Source organism: Sinohyriopsis cumingii, chromosome 17, assembly GCF_028554795.1.
Source record: "Sinohyriopsis cumingii isolate HCF-2022 chromosome 17, ASM2855479v2, whole genome shotgun sequence".
NCBI classification, from domain to species: Eukaryota; Metazoa; Mollusca; class Bivalvia; order Unionida; family Unionidae; genus Sinohyriopsis; species Sinohyriopsis cumingii.
Window position 1 is genome coordinate 105,594,819 of NC_142977.1, and position 22,609 is coordinate 105,617,427.

A 22,609-nucleotide genomic window follows, 5' to 3' on the forward strand; every position below is an offset into this window, starting at 1 on the left:
TGCATGTGAAATCCATTGCTTATTGCTGGTTCATTTACAGAATGTCACCTTTCTTTGAATGCTTACAGCTGGTCCCTCTCCTTGTACACAACACTGCCTATCAAATGTCCCGTTTCCATGAGACCACTGTTTATGGCTGGTCCCCCTCCCTTTACAGACCACTGCTTATAGCTGGTCACCCTCCTTTTATAGACCAATGCCTATAGATTGTCATCGTTTCTTTATACAGACCACTGCTGTTAGCTGGTCCCCCTCCCTTTACAAACCGCTGCTTACAGCTGGTCCCCCTTCCTTTACAGACCACTGCTTATAGCTGGTCCCTCTCCCTTTACAGACCACTGCCTACAGATTGTCCCCTCTCCTTCACAGACCATTGTTTATAGCTGGTCCCCCGCCCTTTACAGATTTTACTATATGATAAACCCATTACGACTTCTGAGAAGTCCATCCAAGTTTGTACAATAATTTTGACAAATATGTACCAAGATTATCTTTATCTGATAATAAGCCCCCTCCCCCTCCCCACCTTCACAACCCCCAATGACATATTGACAATTTCATATGGCTACTTCCCTCTGGTCTTAGCATGGGGAATTCTATAGTAAAGCCTTGTTTATGTAGGTAACAGCATTTTTTGTACACAAACATGTGCTGCGGGAGAAGAATACAGAATTGTCTTCAAATTAACAAAAGAAAATCTGCCCCCCAAAACATTAATTTGGATACCAAGACAGCCTCATGGTTGCTGAAGTCAGAATACAGTAAAACATCCCTAAACCAGTCCCTCTTGTAACCCATGCTACTCTGCTGATTCTGCCACACAATTGGTTAGAGCATCCACCTAGGATGCGAGAGGTCACAGGTTTGAACCCTGGCTGAGTCATACCAAATACTTATAAAAATGGTACTAGCAGCCGCCTCGCTTGGCACTCAGCATTAAGAGGTCAGGGTCAGGACTGGTCTGCCTGGTATCAGGATAATGTGACTGAATGGGACATGATGCTACATGTCTGCAGCATGATGCCCCAGTGCTAGACATCTCTAGAACCTGCCACACTGCAGACATAGCGATATCACTAAGATTGTTAAAGCTATGTTAAAAATCTCAATCACACACACAGACACACATGCACAAATGCCACACAATCTGGTCCTGGTTTGATTTTGTTATGCTAATTAAACCACATGAAACTGCCTACTTCGTAAATCTATCAATATTTTGGATCTCAAACTGTGACAAATTTAGGGAAGGTTAACTCTACACCAAAAGGGTTGACAAGTGAGAAAAAGGGAAGATGGTATCAACTGTAATTTTAGGGGCAGCAAAATACATGGTTCTATAGTTTGGAGAAACTAACTTTCAGCTGCTATATTTTGTCAGTTTAATTCCAGCTGGTGTACTATGATGCAAAATGTATGGCCTGCCTACAGGAATGTTGGCTGTTTACTCTCCACAGGTCTTGATTTTCACCAAGATCTTACACCCACTATACCTGGCAGGCTCAATCACATGTAACATTCCTGGTATCTGCTGTCATCCAGTGATTCAGAAATGACAATGGCAAATGGTTTGCTCCCCCTACTGTAAGCATACAGTATGTCACATGTTATGGTTCAAGGTCTTAAAATATGTAACTGAAAGATGTGAAACCACCAATATAAGTAAAATCAACAAGCAATTCATTTCTCTAAAATAAAGAGAAAATTCAAGAGAAACTTACAGTATTGTAAATTAAATCCTAAATAATCTAGAATGTCCTATCCGAAGTCCAAAAATATAGAATATTCTGAATAAATTCCAATAGTCTTGATATAACACAATGCTGCAAACTCAGAATGTCTTTGAATGAGTTTGCAATAATCCCAAAGTAATGTATTAATCTGAAAGTGAATGAGCACTTTAGTAATTCCATGAATATTTTAAATAATTCCTCCTGAATGATGTTTGAACACAAGTTACAACTGTAAACTATGATCACAAATTTACTCCAGGGTCTGACCGATGATAGGAATAAAGTACTTGCTTATGAAATCCATATTTACATGGTCTAGCATGTGTGTGTGTGATTTAGATTTTTAACGCAGCTTTAACAATTTTCCAGTCATATCGTTAAGATGTCTGCGGTGTGGCAGTTTAAAGTGATGTCTAACACTGGAGCATGATGCCGCAGACATGTAGCATGATGTCCCACCCAGTCACAATTTATCCTGACACCAGGCCGACTAGTCCTAACACTAACCTCTTAATGCTGAGCGCCTAGCGAGGCAGCTGTCAGTACCATTTTTAAAAGTCGTTGGTATGACTTTGCCAGGGATCGAACCCATGACCTCCCGTATCCGAGGCAGATGTTCTGAAGAAGGGGCCCTGACACTTTTTAATAAAACAATTCTGACCGTCGATATATGATAAATAGTTTGTGCTGATTTATAGCATATTATCCCATTACTTGAGGATTTTTTTTTATCTTGAGGTAAAAGAACGCAAAATATCCTAGCTCAAAAGAAAATTGCAGCTCTTCACCCAAAATTACCTAATAGTAGATGAATTTGCTATGTGTATGTTAATGTTAATACCTGTTAAATTTTAATTTAAAAACTTTAACTAAACTGGGATGATTAAGCTTACACTATCACCCACACCCTGTGAAAGGCATTGTTCTGACATTGAAGATATTGTGACATTAGAGAGCTTGTTTATAAAAATAGGAAGTGCTGACACTGAAACATAATATTACCAGCTATACTATTAACAGACTGGGGAAACTTTGAGTGGGATGCCAAAACCTGGGCAATATATTTATGAGTGAGAGCAAGTAAACATCCAGTAAACATAGACACACTTATATGTACTCAACAAAAAAATATTTAAATATTTAGCAGACTTGAAAACTGCATGATACTCAAATAGAAAATAAGTGCTCTCCTAAAAATCAAAGGATGATTCACAGTCTTACAAAGGAATGCATGTATTTCACACATTAAAACATGCTAGTTAATAACTAAAATTGACTTCTTTCTAAATCTGAAATTTTTCCAAAAGTTGAATATCTTTCACAAAATCCCATGTGGCCATTTCCATACATGAAATGTGTCAAACATGTCATCAAAGGATTATAAACTATATCTGCAATATTTAAAATTAATTTGTGGCAAATACAGTTGTTTTGTAAAACCAGAATAATTTTTATTTTATCAAATATACAAATTCTGTTAATATAAATAAATATTCCTTATTGAAGGGGGGCCCCGAGTGGCCGAGTGGTCTAAAGCGCTCTTCGTTACGGATCACTGCCATCTCACCTCTGCCTGCGTCGGTTCGAGTCTAAGATTCAGCCAATGTGGGTATGTGAGAAAGCTTGCCAGTAGCTTCTCGTGGGTCGGTGGTTCTTTCCGGGGTTTTCCCGGGTTCTTCCTCCACCATTAATACTGGCCGCCATATATAGCCTATCGTGTGCTGAAAAATGGCGTCAAACCCACAACAACAACAACATCCTTACTGAAGGAAACTAGTGACAGCTGCACAGTGAAAAAGTACCTTGGTAACTGCCACCAGAGAAAACTACAGTAGTAAACTAATAATTATGGTAATATCACCTACTGCTAGTAAACATCCAATCAGCATATTTACAATATGCAATCATGGACACAAGTTAGCTATGCAAACATTCTATTTAAATGGCCATTATTTTAAAGTACAACATACAATCATGGACTAAAGTTAAGCAAGCCAGATTAATATACATATGGGTGTACTGGGCTTACAATTTCCAATCTGCTTTCTCATGTTTACAATTGGTGGCTGTGGAATTGCAGTTTCTCTTTTTGAAAATGCATGGCAGAACAGCACAATGTGAAACATACATGTACATGAAGTGCATTTAGTGTTGTTAGTTGTTCCAAACATAGAAAAACAAAAATAAAGGCACAGCTGCAACATCACTTCAGAAGGCATCCCAAATAAAAGTTGCCTCATATGGATCTATCATTAGGGGTTAGCTTTGAATATATTTCTGGTCCTATACTTAAAAAAAAAATTTGCTTTGATTTGTTAGAAAGAAAAAAGAGATATAACCAGTATATCAGCTGATTTTTCATTCTTCTTGCAGTTAAAAGAGCTATCCTGGTTCAAAAGAAAATACTTGGCTGTCAACGGTAACCACAGAAAATTAAATGGCCAGTCCCTTACAACATTTAGGATGGTCCATCAAGCATATTCTACAACTGCATTTACTTTCTGACACTACCGTAAAATATAAGGCTGCAATGTTTATGGCAAAAGGTTGTTTACTGCCTCTAAACATTTACGAACATTGTAACCATGTGAACGAGAATGCATGGGGGTGTCAGTGTCTAAAACCACTTATTCCAATTTAACATTATATTTCCACATTTTCATAGCAATATCTCAATGGTTTCGAAGTTTTGTCCTGAAACAAAAGTATGAAAAATGGATGGATGGACAGGTTTATGGATCAATGGATTGACAGAAAAATGAAAGAAAAAAATGAAGAATTGTAAACATTGTAACAAAAGGTTGATTTGGACCATAAAGCAGGATTTTAAGAGTTGCTATGAAAGCCACATCACTGTTAGGGAGCCACTATGAATCTAAATTGGATATATACATGTACATACACAGCAAACAAACATTCCTATCTAGTCTAACCAAAATTTAACTAAGCTCTTTGGAGAATTTGAAAATAGGGTTTGTATATAGTTGCTATGGGTACTATAGTTGCACAGGTACTCCTATCAAGCCAAAGCAAAACTGACTCAGATGCTCTGGAAAAGTCCAAAAATAGGATTTCTACTTGACTGCTATGGTAGATACATCAATGTAAGGAATCCAACATGGACGCAGTTTCATAATGCATGTACTAAGAAATTTCCTGACAAATTTGATGACAATTGGTTCAGCCATTCAAATAATAGACATTGAAAACAAGTTTCCAAACCGGTTGCAATGGAAGCCACATCACTTTTATGAAAGCAACCCCTGACACATTTTTGAAAAAGAATGTCCTAAGAAACATTCCAACAATTCAACAGATGAAACACAAGTTTTCAACCTAGTTGCAAAGGAAACTACACTGTTGCTTTAGGGGCACAATGTTGACAGAGCAGTGAAAAAAGCATTCTTACCAAATTTGATAAAAACTGTCTCAATGTTAAGAGACAAAATCAAATTAGGATTTCTACCTAGTTGCTAAGGAAGCCAAACCACTGCACAGGAAGCCAAACCACCCTGAAAATAATGGTGAAAGTACACAAGTTCAGAAAAATACAGACAAATTTTGATCATAACTGCCCAAGTTGTATTCTAGAAAAGTTGAAAATATGTTTTCCTAATGGTTGCTATGGAAGCCAGTCCTATACTAGATGAGGCACCTCATGTACAAACTCTGTTGGAGTTGTCAGAGGGTGTCTGCAGATACATTCCTACCAAGAGCAATCTAAATCAGCCCAGTGGTTTTTGAGAAGTTCAAGACGTTCAAGCAGTAACATCTCTTGCCCCATAAAATCCAAGTAATCTTGTCACCCAGGGTCAGATCAGAATCACAAATGTCACCATGTTATGCAGGGCCTGAAAGGGTTCATAATGGCTGACAATGAACAAGGGCTGCCCAAATCAGTCTGATATTGCTCATAACTGGCAGACATCTGGCTAACTGACAAATACAGGAAAAATTGGCAAGAATTCTGTGTCTGTAGAATACTGTGTTTAAATTTCTTTCAATTCTGTTGATTGCATACATTACAAAAACAATGGTTTCAAGTTTTCTCAAGTTTGTTTCATATTTGATGGGATTTCAACATCATTTGTCCAGTATTAATGACAAAATGTATTTAAAAGTCAAAGTTGGTTGAATTCTGTTAGCACTATTTAGAAGTATAAAGTTGCATAAATGTTTCTTAACTAATGACATCCATATCTGATGACAGAACAGCATTATTTTGCATCCTTCTGAATGGTATTCAAGCTGGGACACTTTCTATGAGTAGGGTTCTGTTTTTTTAAAAAGTTATTAAAGATTTTCAGCTTTTAGTAACAACGACTATATTTTTGTCAAGTCCATGTTAGTGGGAAGCAAAACATGGCAATCAATGTTTTGGCATATAGTAACAGTTTATTTAAGTAAAAGTTTCTTGCTAATGATTTGGTTGTGGGCTTAACACACAGACTCTGGCCTAGTTTTATTTTCTTGGGCTTGTCAGTGAAATTGGTACACAGTAAATTTGTATGCCATGAACTTTTATCCCCTACTGTTCAATTCACCACATATGATATATTATTCAGATAAATTATATTCCATTCGCATAAATTTTACCTGTGGGCTATCAAGTATACTTGCTTTTAAGTCTAGTCCAACTGCCACCGGCACAGATCCAGATCTGCCATTGCATAATGTGCCATCAGATCTGGGTCTATGCAGTTTGTTAGGAGCACAAGAGCAGAACAAAGGACAGAGACCCTGATCTGCCCATAAATCATGTGATGACAGATCTGGGTTTATTTGTTTGCAGCTGGACTCAACTTTTAAGTGAAAACATACAGCATTTATTTTGTCAAGTGTAATCTATAACACTTGCCATGACATAAAACTCACTTTTAAGCTGTTCAAAAAGAAACTGTACTACCGTAAAACTTGTATTGAAAGACCACTGCTATGTGACCATCTGTCTTGAGAGACCATATCAATGCACAGATTTATTGATTATATAGTGTTATGACCTGTTATGAGTGACCACCTGTCTTGAAAGACCATTGTTTTGGCAGAAGGGGTGATTTTCAGGACAGGTTCTACTGCATGGAATATCCTGAACAGTTGCCAATTACATAATAATATTCAGTCTAATTAAGCTCAATATTACTTACTCTTGACAAAATTTTAAGATTTGGGTTGATCAACTAGGGGAGCAAAAGAGAGTGCACTGGATCTGGTGAAGTTTACACATTTTTTAATAGTGTTTTCTTATGTAGAATTGCTCATAAAAGTCCTACAAGGAATGCACCTTCCCTCCGCTCTTCATGTATTAACATCTGCCTCTGGTACATTCTCCTCACATTTTTGTTGAGATGTCTGAAGAACTGCATTAAAACTTAATTTATAATTCCCTTGTACTTGCCATGTTTATTTTGATAATGATGATGACAAACACTGAGAAATAAATGCATGAGATGTACATAACTTTGTTCCTATGGAGTCTTTTAAATAATCTTCAGTTTTCTTTTTAGTATAGGCTTCAGAGAACACTATCCTGATATATTATATATGTTTTTAAAGTACTAAATAAATCATAATGCATTGTTGTATTGTTGTGTGTTTCTCAAACCAATTTTATTTTTGAAACTTTTTATGTGTATGGGGGGATCAAAGCTTTGTGATATCATATATGGTCCGAGCTTTTGTGTGAAATGAGGAGAGGGAGGGCTGGAATAAAAAAAATCTGCCAAAATTGCGTTAATTCATATATGGATAGTTCCATTCATTGCCACGTGCTTTTCTCATCAAACAGGTGATGTTACCATGGCCTACTGGTGTATTATAAAGTCATATCACAACTTTCTTACAATATCATTATAGTATCACAATGTTTATATTAGCAATACACATAACACAGTGATGGCCAAAATAACAGCTTACAGAATATTTCCTTTTCTATTCAGTGATCACTTAATGTAGACCATTGCTATTTATAAGAGAAACATTTATCAACTGAAATATAACTTTGCAGAGAACATGGCTGATTACAGTAACAATAATAATGCTGAGAACATTGCTGATTACAGTAAATGTAACAATACAGAGAACATAGATGATTAGAGTAAATGTAACAATGCAGCGAACATGGCTGATTACAGTGAATGTAACATTCTGAGAGCATAGTTGATTACAGTAAATATAACAATGTTGAGGACATAGCTGATTATAGTAAATGTAACAATGCTGAAGACGGATAATTGCAGTAAATGCAACAATGCTGAGGACAGATGACTACAGTAAATGTAACAAAGCTGAGGACATAGCTGATTAAAGTAAATGTAGCAATGCTGAGGACACAGCTGATTACAGTAAATGTAACAATGCTGAGGACAGATGATTACAGTAAATGTTGAGGACAGCTGATTACAGTAAATGTAACAAAAGCTGAGGACATAGTTGATTACAATAAATGTAACAATGCCAAGGACAGATGATTACAGTAAATGTAATGTTGAGGACAGCTGAATACAGTAAATGTAACAAAACTGATGACATAGCTGATTACAGTAAATGGAGCAATGCTGTGGACACAGCTGAACACAGTAAAGATGCTATTCTTTACCGAAGAGAATAAAGAAACAAATCTATGGTGGGGGGGAGAGGTGAATCTCCACTCCATACAATATCACTTATCTACATACTGCCAATATCGTTGAGCTCTAATGATATAGCACGATGGCATTATAAAATAACATCACTAAATCAGTCTATAACAAATTTCTAGCTGGCGCATGTTCAATTCATATTTTTTTTTCTATATTATGCTATTTTTTGTTCCTATTCTTGGTTTTTTTCTTTACCTCTAGCTGGCACCATACAGCCACTGCTGTGCTGAGGTATTTCACAGTAGTAGTAGTACATACATGCAAACAGACAGGCATACATACATAAATACATACATACGTGTAAGCAGACAGACAAACAGACATACATACTTACGTGCATGCAGACAAAAACATACATGTATACATGCATACATACATTCATTTCTTGTAGCTGCAGGGACTATGGTATCATTCCTATCATACATGCATCAATGTTACCTGCTGCTTGCTTGTCATGCAATGTGTCCTTCTAGATCTTTTAAAATAAGACTTCAAACCTTGTTTTGTGGATAACTAGTCACAGTTTTGAAATTTTAATCCAAGGAGTTTCATCCAGGGCAAGGAGGTCAAGTATGCATTACTACATACTTAGTGTACAAGTATTTTCTTTGTTACTTTGCATGAAAACATTTGTTAATATCCTGATGTTCAACAATTACCTGATCTCCCAATGCCACAATGATACCAGATAACAATCAAACTCTGAAAAGGTACAATGAAGGGGTTGGGGTTCCAATGAGTTGAGGTGCATAATTCATTCCTCTTGTGTGAGAACAATGGCACGTAATAACTTTGTGTAGCACATTTATTTTTATATCACACATGTGAGGGCCCCTTTGGCATTTGGGATATCTCCAAATTCTTTGCCCTAAAGGCAAATACTGTAAATATTGATGTCTAGCCACATACCACAGATATATACTTGTTTGGTCTGACTGTAAACAAAACAGACCCTATCTTGCATAATGTTGCATAATGGGCAAGGAGACCAGGGTCTATGTTGTTTGTTTTACTGACTTCTAATAAACTGCTGCACAGATCCAGATCTACTGGTGCATTATAGGAAGACAGACCTGGGTCTGTGCAGTTTTCACTTGATCCCAAGTTATAGGTGAGTGTATATGGTACCCAATTTTAAGTAAACATACTTAAAATTATTTGAACAGTCGTAATTTGTCTGACTTGACACAGTGGTCACATCACAAATGATTTGCAGCTTGGTATTGTTTTGCAAAAAAGGAGGCTGAAATCCTCATTCAGATTTTAAAATATGCAAAGGTCAAGTCAAAATTTATGTGATGGTCGAGTTAAAGTTTAAGCTGAATAAAATAAGATTTAAACCAGTGTTTTAAATAGTCACAGCTAGCATTTCAGTTCTCTGATGCTACAGAAACACAGTACAAACATGGATACCATAAATGTACCTGTGGAACCATTATAAAGGAACCTGACGCAAGTTTTATATAAAAATGATTAAAACACTGAAAATATTAGTCAAATACATAATGAGAGGCAACATTTTGCAACTCAAGAAACTGCAGTTGCACACAGCTTATTATGCCAGTATTCATGTTAAATAACACCTTTAATATATATATATATATATATATATATATATATATATATATATATATATATATATATATATATATATATATATAATTTTAATGTGGAGAAATTTTCATCTTCAATGAGATATCACAAATCTTAATCAGCTAGACTTGGGAGAAGTTAAGAGACAGCACTATGCTCACCCCATATCACCATTATTTTTAAGACTGAATTCACTTTATTAAAACATTTTCACAAGAAAAATGTTGGTACTTGCATTTGAAAGAATTCCAACCATCTCAATTACCACCAATTTTCATACTAAATAGTCCATTTCAGTCAAACCTCCATGTTAGACAGCTACTCAAGGACACTATAAAAAAAAAACTGCTGACTGGACAAAAGAATTAATATATTTCTTGCTTAAATGTTCCAATGAAATTGTAACTATCAGCTGTCTGCTCCAATTAAATTTTAACTGATCCGACGTCTGCTCCAATTAAATTTTAACTGATCTGATGTCTGCTCCAATTAAATTTTAACTGATCCGATGTCTGCTCCAATTAAATTTTAACTGATCCAATGTCTGCTCCAATTAAATTTTAACCAATCTGATGTCTGCTCCAAGTGAATCTGAACCAGTTCAATGTCTGCTCCAATTAAATTTTAACCAATCCAATGTCTGCTCCAATTAAATTGAACCAATCTGATGTTGTCTTGAGTGCAGTGGCATGCAATGTGCAAAAGTTGGTAAGAATCAGCTGACATTCTTTTTTCAAATGCAAGTTAGCAACATTATTCTTGTAAAAAGTTATTACATACATACATAGGCACTTCACTTTCTCATGATAATGCATCAATAAAACATCAGTCTTGAAAATACCAGCTACATGAGGCAAACGGAGCAGTGCCTAATCAGACAACAAAATAGTCACAAAAATTGGCCTCTCTCTGTCTCATTTACATCATAGTGGTATGACTCATAAAAAGTGTGATACATCACTGAAAGGGAAAATTTCTCCAAATCACAATGACGTATCTGAAGAACTGAAAAGTTGCACTGTAAAAATGTGAATACCATAGTAACTTAGTCCAGGTGTGAGAATGTAACATAATATTTTCAAGAATTTTATCCATTTTAATATCAGGCTTTCATCTGAAACCTGTGTGAAGAAAGAAGTCCACTAACTATCCTTTGTGACACGTGACTGACATTGAAGTTGGCCAAATCAGGCAAAAGTAAAAATATCACTGACACACACTTTAAATTAAGGATAAATGAACTTTGTCTCTTGTTAAAAAAGTACTGAATACATGTAAGTTTAATTCTAAAAGGTCGTGAAACCAAATCACCAACTACTTGTAAATTGTTACATGAAGGGAAAGGGGGACTGGACAAGTGTTGTCTAAACCAGTAAGTAAAATTTATGTCATTTATGATGTATCATACCAATTAAATTCTTTATGACTTCTAGAATTCATCTGATTTTCATGAAATTCACACGAAATAGTTTATCACTTTTAAATCAAACAAAAGTTGTCTTTTTAAAAGAAACAAGTATGCAATTTTGTAAAGTGTTCCCCACTTTTCCCATGAGCCAATTATTCTAACTCTGCAATAATGTGGTCTAAACAGGGCAGGAAAATGTTGATGAGGTTTCTTGGCAAAAAATAAATTTTTACACAACATGCACAAAATTATAATGAAAATATGTGTGTGTGTGTGTGATTTGGATTTTTAACGTAGCTTTAACAATTTTCAGTCATATTGCTACAATGTCTGCAGTGTGACAGTTTATAGTGATGTCTAGCACTGGGGCATCATGCTGCAGACACCTAGCATAATTATCCCACATTTTATACTTATTTGACTTCAATTTAGTTTTGTGTTTTTGTCAGTTTTTCATGCATTATTTGCCACTTGGTATGTTGATGTGTTGTGTTGAGTACAACATCTTTCCAAAAGTAGATCACTGTTACCTACATTTCCCAATAATGGCTACATGATGCCAATTAAAAGTAAAGTTCTAAAAATATAAAAAAAGAAAACTGGCAAAAACTGGAGAAAAACAACTTGAAATCAACGAGAAAATGAATTACTTTAAGATATATGTAAACTAGTCAAATGTTAAAATTGTAATTTGTATATAAAAAGAAAATGGTAAGAAAACCCATCTTTCAAATATTAAATATAAATTTGCAATATAGAACACATTATCTCAAAAAGTCAAAGGCTATCTTGAGCAGTAACATCTGAGATGGTGTTATTTTGGGTTTAATGAAATTTCTCAGCAAAAGAAAGACAACAAATGATGGCCAGTATAAATGGTGGAGGAAGAACCTGGGAAGTTACCGGCAAGCTTCCTCACATACCGAAGCTGGAGACTCTAACCTACACAGACAGAGGTGAGTTGGCAATGATTGGTGAAGATGAGTGCTTTAGACCACTTAGCCACTTCGGATCGCCAAAGCTTGGCTAGCGTGGGTACGTGGGAAAGCCTGCCAGTAGCTTCTCGTGGGTCGGTGGTTCTTACTTGGGTTTTCCAGGGTTCTTCCTCCACCATTAATACTGGCCGCCATGTATAGCCCATCTTGTGCTAAAAAATGGCGTTAAACCCGAGAACAACAACAACAACAACTTCGGATCACTCCAGGATATTAACAGACTTTCAAATTTTAGGTTGTCCATGGCTTTAAGTAAAGCAAGGAATCTGAAAAGCTGATGAGATTTATTTCGGGATAGGTTTTGAATTTGTTTTAATAGTAAATGGTTCGAGGTGTACTTGTCTATATTCCAAGCGTCATGTCCTACTGGCAAACAATGCACAAGAAACTGAGCTAAAGTGATCACTGGAATTTGAAAATTGTCTTGGCAAATTTTGAACGAAGCTTTACAAACTAACAAAGGATAAACTGTTAGTTCTAGTGGCAATTTGTTAGGTATTTTTACCTCTTATCAATAATCATAATGTAATGTACATACTACTAGTACAGTAGCATGCAGTGCAAAGTTTATTTCTTGCATTGCTCATTTGAAGTTATATGCCAAAATACATAGATAATCAACAAAGTCTGAAAATAAACCTCAACTGGAAACAAAACATTCTTAATCTACTACTATTTGGAAAGGTGTATGTGTACCTGTACCTGTACTAAAAAAAGTTTGGATACATGCCTCATGAGTCATTCAAGTTGCTCTGTATATTTTGTTTAGTAATACATGCAACACATTGTCCGACCTTGATTTTGGAAATCTCTACAGGTAAATAATGGCACCCTGTTGACAACTACTCAAGCGTTTAGTTTTCAAACTACTTTTCACCAAGCTGAAAATATTGGGTTTAACTGAAAAGTACAGTAATGCCTGTAAGTGATCAAAGCAAGCGGTCCTACGACATGAATGACTACCTGGGATTTGGTTGCATGCCTGGATAACAACAGCACATAAATCCAGACTGCATAGTTTAGTGGCCAACAGGGGATAGCAATTAACAGAGTAACAAGTTGTTGTATTTGTTGTTGGGTTTAACACCATTTTTCAGCCCATGATAGGCTATACATGGCAGCCAGTATAACTGGTGGAGGAAGAACCCTGAAAAACCACTTGAAGAACCAGTCTGACCCACGAGAAGCTACTGGCAGGCTTTCTCAGTACCCAGTTAGCCAAGCCTGAAACCATGCAGACAAAGATGGCAGTGATCCGGAACAGTGAGCACTTTAGACCACTCGGCCACTCAGGGCCCACAGAGTGTAACTTTTAAAGGACTACTATCAACATGACTTCTGATCTAATACATACAAAATAATTTGAGTCACATGAATTACTAATATGACTGGAAATGAACCCAATTACACTCAATATTCACTTTTTTCTGGCAAAGTAATATGAAAAAATTAAACACCTTTTCTAGTAATTACAGTAAACTAAGTTTGAATTACAACTGTTATTGTGTTTATAGACTTTCTATGGTTACAGTCTGGATCATGTGGCAAGCTATGACTCTGCTATGCAAAACCTTTTTCAAGAATCATATGCGACACTGCACTGTATAACCCTGCCCATGGTTAACTCTGACTTCTAAAACCAAAAGACAGGTTCGGAAAAAATGTAACAATGTTCAAAAATGATGCAAGCGACATTGCACTGTATAACCCTGCACATGGTTAATTCTGAATTTTAAAACCAAAACATGTTCAGAAAAAATGTTACAATGTTTGACCTATTTTCTCTCAGTTTAGACTGTCAATAGAACAAGATGCGTTTTAGTGCTGCTTTTTTTTTTAAATTATTTTTTTCCTGGCCTTAGATTGTGAAAACTTTGCAACAAGAAAAATGGAGAAAACAAAAGTCAAACAAAGACATCCCCAAGCCCACATTTTGCAGTATAAGATAATCAAAGGTGCAAGTAAGCGGATACATGTACGGTCAGGTACTCTACCATTTAGACATTTATTGTCAATAAGCCGATACATGTACGGTCAGATACTCTACCATTTAGACATTTATTGTCAATAAGCCGATACATGTACGGTCAGATACTCTACCATTTAGACATTTATTGTCAATACTGTGCAAGTCATACGAGAAAGACATGGTCAGGGGGTTGGTACCATACTGGTAAAATCTATATGCACCACTGCAGCTTGCACAATAATGAAACCAAACCATTTAGGTAACAAAATGAAAATCTATATTAATCAGTGATAAATCATTTTTGTTATAAATGATCTCATGTAATTTTCTTAAGCCTATAAATTATATTATGATGTCATAATATCAATGATGTCACACTTATCAAAGGCAGTGTTCATAAGAACAGTGAAGAAGGACGCTTTTTTAGCAAAAAGGACACAGTAACTGAGTAGTAAAACAAGAGTCCCTCAAACAGACTGATGCTCTACTGGGAAAAAAGAATTTCCAGAAATTCAAGACAAGACCAGTTCTTTATTTTAACTATAAAGCATTGAAACCAATAACAAGATTATCAAATTACCTGCTATGGTTTACATAACAGATGTATGTACTCATCCTTAAAGCATTATGCATATTTTATTGTAGCAGTAGATCAACGTTCTAGTTTTTAAAAGCATTTGCTATCATCTAAAGACTCCACATCTTGTAAAAACTGTGCACTATTGATATCTTTACATAAATACTATTGTAGAAGGCATCATGGAAGATGTGTCAGTTGACCAAATGAGCTTCTTTAAATAAAGTCATTATTATTATTATTATTATTATTATTTTGTCAACCTGGCACCATTTTCATTGAGGGCCAACATGGCAATTATGATACGTCTGGTGGAAACCCCATGTTGATATGATTTTCCATTTTGGAGGAACAACAATAACAAGATTTTCAAGGTAGATGCCAAGCTATTATAGCTGAAATTTTCAATATCAGACTGACATCATTTCTATTACTACCAACTAGATACAGTATCATAAACAGCCTTTTGGTGAAAGGAAGATACTAATATGACCAGCCATCAAGGACTGCTCTGGTGGCAGTTGTTAGAACTTCTGCCATAGATGCAGGAAGTCGCAGGTTCAACCCCAGCCAAGTCATACCTAAAGACATAAAAATGGTATTAACAGCTGCCTTGCTTGGTACTCAGCATTAAGAGGTTAGTGTTAGGACTGGTCAGCCTGGTGTCAGGATAATGTGGCTGGGTGGGACATCATGCTAGTAACATGTCTGCGGAATGATGCCCCAGTACTAGACAACACTATAAACTGCCACTGTAGCGATATGACTGAAAAATTGTTAAAGCTATGTTAAAAATCCAACACATGCACTCACACAGGCACACAGACATACCAAGACATGTACACAGACCAGCCATCAAAAAATAGTAATAACAAGATTTTCAAGATGGCCATTGTCCAGTCATATTTGAAGTCAGATTGGAGCCGTTTATGACCAAAACAGATTTCACATGAAGTGTTTCAGTGAAAATCCCATACTGACATGACCTTTCATTAAGGAGAAATAGTGATAAGATTTTCAAGAGGCAGCCATACTGATTGTCTGTAAAGTACCATTAGGACCAACCAGACATCATAAGAAGTTGTTTAGTAAAATCCCCATGTTGATACAACCATCCATTCAGGACGAGTAGTGATGACAATATTTTCAAGATGGCCATTGTTGTGGCCATACTGGACATCAGATCTATATTATTTTCATTTTGGATTGACTCTACATCATGAGAAGTCTTCTGGTGATAACCACGAATCAATGTGAATTACCATTCAGAAAAATCAGCAATAACATAACTTTCACGATGGTCACTGTCACAGCAGACAAAAGATCAGCACTGTATTCATTTAGGACCAACAAGACATCATAAGAAGTCTTCTTCTGAAAACCCAATGGCAATATTACATTTCGTTCAGGGGTAGTGATCAGATCTTCAAGATGGCTACTGTGGTGGCCATACTGGGCATCAGATCGGTCCCTTTTCATTTAGGATCAACTAAATACTATGCAAAGTCTTTCCGTGAAAACAGCATTTTAGTGTACCCATCCATTCAGGAGGAAGGGTGATGACAAGATTTTCAAGATGTCATGGTGGCCATGTTGGCCTTCAGATCAGCACCATTTTCATTTAGGACCAGTGAGACATCATAATAGGTCTTAAAGGTGACCATTACCATGTCAATATGATTTCTGAATGAAAGGTGTAGCTAAAAAATGATTATTAAGATGACCATTTTGGTGGCTATATTGGGAATCAGATCAGCTCCATTGTCGTTTACACCAAGTAGATATAATAACCAGTCTTTTTGTGACCAACCTATGTTTATCTGATTAACCCCATTCAGGAAAAAAATGACTTTCAAGTTGACCACTGTGACAATTATACCAGATATCAGGTTGGCATCATTTTTCATTTAGGACATAATACATGTAAGGAGTCTTTTGGTGAAAAACCCCATACGAATATAATTTTCTACTTAGGATGAGTAGCAACATTACTGAACAACAGATTGGCCCCATTTTCATTTATGACCAAGTAGGCACCATAAGAAATCTTTTGTGGAAATCCCATGCTGATTTGACCATCCATTATGATGTATCAATAGCAAAATTTTCAAGATGGCCAATGTAGTGGCCATATTGGACATCAGATCTGCCCCATTTTCATTTATGACCAACTAAATATTATGAAAAATCTTTCTGTGAAAAACCCATGTAGATAGGATCATCCATAAAAACTAAGCAATTATAATTTTAAAAAATTCAAAATAAGTGTTTCTGCTTGGATGCCTGAGCAGTACCATTGCCAATCAGGACTAAGTAGACCATGGGATGAATGAGTGTGTAAAGTTTCATGGAAATCCTTTGCTTAGTTTATGAGCAATAATCATAAATTGTGCTAATGGATGGAAGGAAGTGTGATGACAGGCATTGTAATGATAGGCATTTGGCATAAAAATACGATTTCAGTAATGAAATTGGGAATTTAATACGCTGGGAAAAATTTTGGCAACTTGACTATTCCTTCACTCTGCAGTACATGTACATGGAACGGATTAATTTTACTATGAATATTACATATGTATTTGAAGAAATTAATTGGTTTAACATAAATGTATTTCATTTTTTTCCCCCTGAAATTTGAACTCCCTGCTTACAGTCTATGAAGGAAGTTAATCAAAGTAGTCAGTAATTTTTAACTGGAAAAAATGTTTTTCACCTAGACGAGTGTGTAAATGGGACATGTTAAAATAAGAGCTGGCTTTTAATATGAAGTAAGTAATGAGAAGGAAAAATGAACACTGCACTTCAGATGTGTATACTGAACAAAATAATATATTGCATGTACAAAGCTGAAGCACTGGAATACAAATATACTTTGTATTGTCATTGAAATGTTCTGCATGGTGTCACATGCATGTTCTTTGCCTGTGCAAAGAAAGAGTATTGTTGTTGTTGTGGGGATTTAACGCCATTTTTCAGCACACGATAGGCTATACATGGCGGCCAGTATTAATGGTGGGGGAAGAACCTGGGAAAACCCCAGAAAAAACCACCGACCCACGAGAAGCTACTGGCAAGCTTTCTCACATATCCACATTGGCTGAATCCGAGACTCGAACCCACACAGACAGAGGTGAGATGGCACTGATCCGTAACGGAGAGCGATTTAGACCACTCGGGGCCCCAAAGAAAGAGTGTCTGAGTTGCATGGAATATTATTTTTATTTCATAAGGGTAGGGGGACAGGAACTTTCATTAAATACTGTAATGAATAAATCATAAAAAAAAGTCAGAAACAAAATACTGGAACTGAATGTCTGGCCACTGGATGAAACAATGTGACCACCAAATATATTAGCGCGAGACAAAAATATTACTCAGATGTGTGACAGGATAGCAGCTTGATGCAAAATCATTAGTTCTGTTTTCCAGAAATGTCTTCACAAATAAAGAAAGCACAATATTCCAACCAACTCAGCAACTTCTATGATTGGTCTGACTTTGAAATTGCAAAATTAATGCAACTTCTATGTCAATCATCATTTCAAAAATAACCGAAGCGGCCCAAAATGACAGATGTGGCAGCTAATGACCTAAATTTAAGGTAGGATCAATAAAATGGATGGATCACTATGCAAATTATACACACTACCAAAAAAAGCTGCTTCGCATACAGAGTGGAAAAAATCTATATATTAATATACATGTACATGTAAATGAGCTGTGATCTCTAACAGCAAAAATACACTTTTCTGATAGACTAAGATTCAACACATTCTTATCTTGTATCAGTACACAATTTTGCTGTAAAGAACAGATGGATAATTATCTATATCAAAATTGCTTGGTGAAGCATGACCGAAAATGTTTCTGCTTTCATAAGGTGGCATTATAGGAGTTATTAATGTCTGAAGACTCGACCTGCAACTCTTTAAATACAAAGTAAACAAATAATGAATAAACAAAAAAATGGATGGTTGGATTGATGAAAACAAATATATAAAAATATTGGGAAGGAATACAATAAAGATGCCCTCAATGGGACTGAAATTCTGCCAGCCAAAAAGTATTTTCAGGAATCCACATTAACTCTTTCTTCTGTCCTTAAATACTTTGTAAGTGCTGAGTACTGGAACAATCTTTGATTGAGACACTCTAACATAACAATCTTTGATTGAGACACTCTAACATAACAATTTTAGTAACAAAAATATTTTCTTATGTTTCAGTTAACCAAGATACCCATTAAGCCTAGTTCAAAATTCTTTGTTATGGTCTCTGACCTTCAAGCCATATCATGAATCAATGAACCTGTTTATCAGACAAGGTCAAGATATAAGTACATAATATCATAAGTCTGGTTTCATCTACACTTTATATTATATAGAAATGTTATTGAAATGGCATAATTCAAGGAGCGTGCATTCATCAGATACATCCACAAAACTTAGTTTGATAAGAATCAATCCATTCATAATTGCTTTTGTTACTGTGTTCACTTGCAAGCCAAATCAGCTAAACAGCTGTCAAGGCTATTGACCATCAAGTCAATGCCTGATGAATGACTACCCAGTATCAGTTTGTTCATTAGAATGCAACTAAAATAGAAAAATTCTATTGTACAGGTCTTAGCAATTGTGTTTGTAAACCCAATATAGTACAAAAATGCAAGTAATGACCTTTAAGTTGATGCAAATTGGTAAACTGAGTATGATATCAAACAACTTCACAAAAAGTACAAATGTGTTAATGGCCAGATCTGCATCATTTTATTTTCATACCAATTACATACTGTGAGAAGTGTTTTAGTTAAAATCCCATTATCAATAAATACAGCTATTTTTATCAAAAAAGCAGTGAAAAAAAAATTCTGAAATGTCCACTTGGGTCACGCATGTTTAAAGTCAGATGAGCAGAGCATGAGAAGAAAACTTTAAACATGCAACTAATACCGACCCTGGGGTCCATCCATACTAGCTCCTAAGTCACAATATGGAAATTAGTGAGACCAGCACCCTACTGGGCATGAAAGACACATTTATATGGGCAACTGAAATTGGCCCTATTGTCCATCCTTGCCTCCAGCTGACATAGCACTTAATTAAAAACATGAAAACTGCTGACATTACACTCCTTCCTCCAATTGAGCCATTTACGTACCTACTGAGCAGTTGTTGTAGGGTTTAGACCCAGATCTGCCAGGACATTATGCAAAAGTATATCTGGGTCTGTGCAGTTTGCAGTTGGACTTGTCTTATAAGTGAGTATTAAACAGGCACTGATACATCGCAAATTTTACACTGTGTATTTGAACAGTAATTCATAACTTCTTGTTAAGTTTTGTTTCATAAATAACCCAATTGGTCCAAAATGGCAGCTGTTGGCATGTTATGGATTGACAGAAGTTCCAAATGCTGGATACCTTTACAAATGATACACATTACCATGCAAGTTTGCTTTGCAAGCAGAGCAGAATAAAATCTACATATATACAGTGAAACCCCTTAAAACCAAACATTGCAAGAATCCCATCAAAATTGTTTTGGAGTCCCAAGTGTTCTTTCCGTAATATCACACACACCCCATTTCAAAACTATTTTACAATAAGAAAGCAGAATATCCACAAAACTGAAATTCATTTATAACTTGGAAGTTTATTACAGCTGGTAAATTCCTGAAATATACTGAACCAGGTTATGCATGGTTAACATATACTGCAGTAGGTTTATTTGTAATAAAATATCTCAAAGGCATGTAAGCTAAAACAATACTAGATATTTGCGCTGACACACATTAGGGCCAACAATAGGCTAATCTGAAATCTTTACAGCATAAAAGAACCAGCAAATTAAATAATACCTAAATGTCTGCATATAAATCATTTAAGTTTGTCTCCTCATTATTCAATTTTTATTTATGCTATTGGTTTGTATAAACCATCCCTGAAGCATTGTTTGTTTGTTTTCATTTTAGATTAAATCCATTGGCTTTTTGAAGTGGGCACGTGGGCAAATGGCCCGAATTTTGATAGTTTAAGTACAGGTCAGAATTGTTTGTCAGGGCTTTTGACCTTGAACCTGTTATTATGGACAGAAGACCAACAAACTATCACACAATGTCAAGACAAAACTACATACCACTGCAAGTCTGATAATGTCAAGACAAAACCACATCACATAATACTGCAAGTCTGGTAATGTCAAGACAAAACCACATAATACTGCAAGTCTGGTAATGTCATGACAAAACCACATACTACTGCAAGTCTGGTAATGTCAAGACAAAACCACATAATACTGCAAGTCTGGTAATGTCATGACAAAACCACATCACATAATACTGCAAGTCTGGTAATGTCAAAACAAAACAACATACTACTGCAAGTCTGGTAACCAAAATGTAAAACGCCTACTATCTGAGTGTACGTGATTTGTTTACAAATCAAAAGTGCTGGCACCTGCATCCATTGTTTGTTTACAGTAGAAAGTAGTTCCTTTGTGAGTGCAATATGAAATTGAGCACGAGTTCAATATCGTAAAATACTAAGCAATTCTGACACTGCAAAGTTAACAGAGAAAAAAATGAGCATATAATATATATATATATATATATATATATATAGATCATTTTCAAATACTATTATTAGCTGGCCAAACCTATCCCAAAGCCACATCCGGTATGGTCATGTGCATTTGACATAGGGCAACTCAAGTGACCTACACTTCTTACATGAATAGAACATTTGTCATTTTAGATCGCCGCAGATATTAATAAACAATAATATGCCAGCCCACAAGTATAAGAGTTGAAATGTACATTTTCATCAAGTATTTTTAACAATAAATGAGTATCTATTGCTTTATGTTACTGCATCGTGACTCTCATCTTAACTCTGCCCCCCCCTCGCCTTATGACTGCATGGTAATGAATAATCCGAAAATAAACAAGTTAACTTGTCTAATTAGCTGCAAACAATGAACACCAAAGGCGGCAAATCACATATTAAGCAGATTCCTCAAAGATTTGCCATTTAGTTAATAAATTAAATGGGAATAAATGTGAATCCCAAAACTGCTTACGATAATTGGATTGGCTAAGGAATGTACACTCTGTGTGTGTGTGTGCGTGTGTGTGCATATATATATATATATATATATATATATATATATGACTTAAGAGAAAGCCATCAGGGCTGTCTGTGCAGTCTTCACAATGGAAAAACAATTTACATTTTACAAGGAAAACTAGTGTATATCTAATTATGAAACTTAATACCACACAGTAAAATCCAAAGGCCATTATTTTCACCTTAGAGGGCTATGGCCTGTATGAGAGGTATACGAAAATTATATATATATATATATATATATATATATATATATATATATATATATATATATATATATATATATAAAACGTGCCTTTAAATCATAAAAGAAAACTTCCCTTTGGGCGCCTCACAAGATGTCAATGGAGGAATGTCAGGTATACACATAATATGCCCCATTTTTTTCTTCGGGATACCACTACATAATGTTTCGACCTGTTTCCTTCGAAATCATTAAAACAAACACCTGTAAGGATACAGTTGAAAATTTGAGACAACTCCTTCCTTGTGCAATATAGAAAGAAAAAAAAAATGTTCATTGTTAAGCAAGATGAGTAAGTGAATGATGACCCGAACTGGTTTGTTATTTTA

General features: G+C 35.6%; 1 protein-coding gene across 1 annotated transcript in view; it reads right to left on the bottom strand.

Moving 5' to 3' along the window:
- LOC149779615 (uncharacterized) overlaps positions 1–22,609 on the bottom strand; it is a 55,159-nt gene that overhangs the window by 32,355 nt on the left and 195 nt on the right. The gene's annotated exons all lie outside the window — the stretch shown is intronic.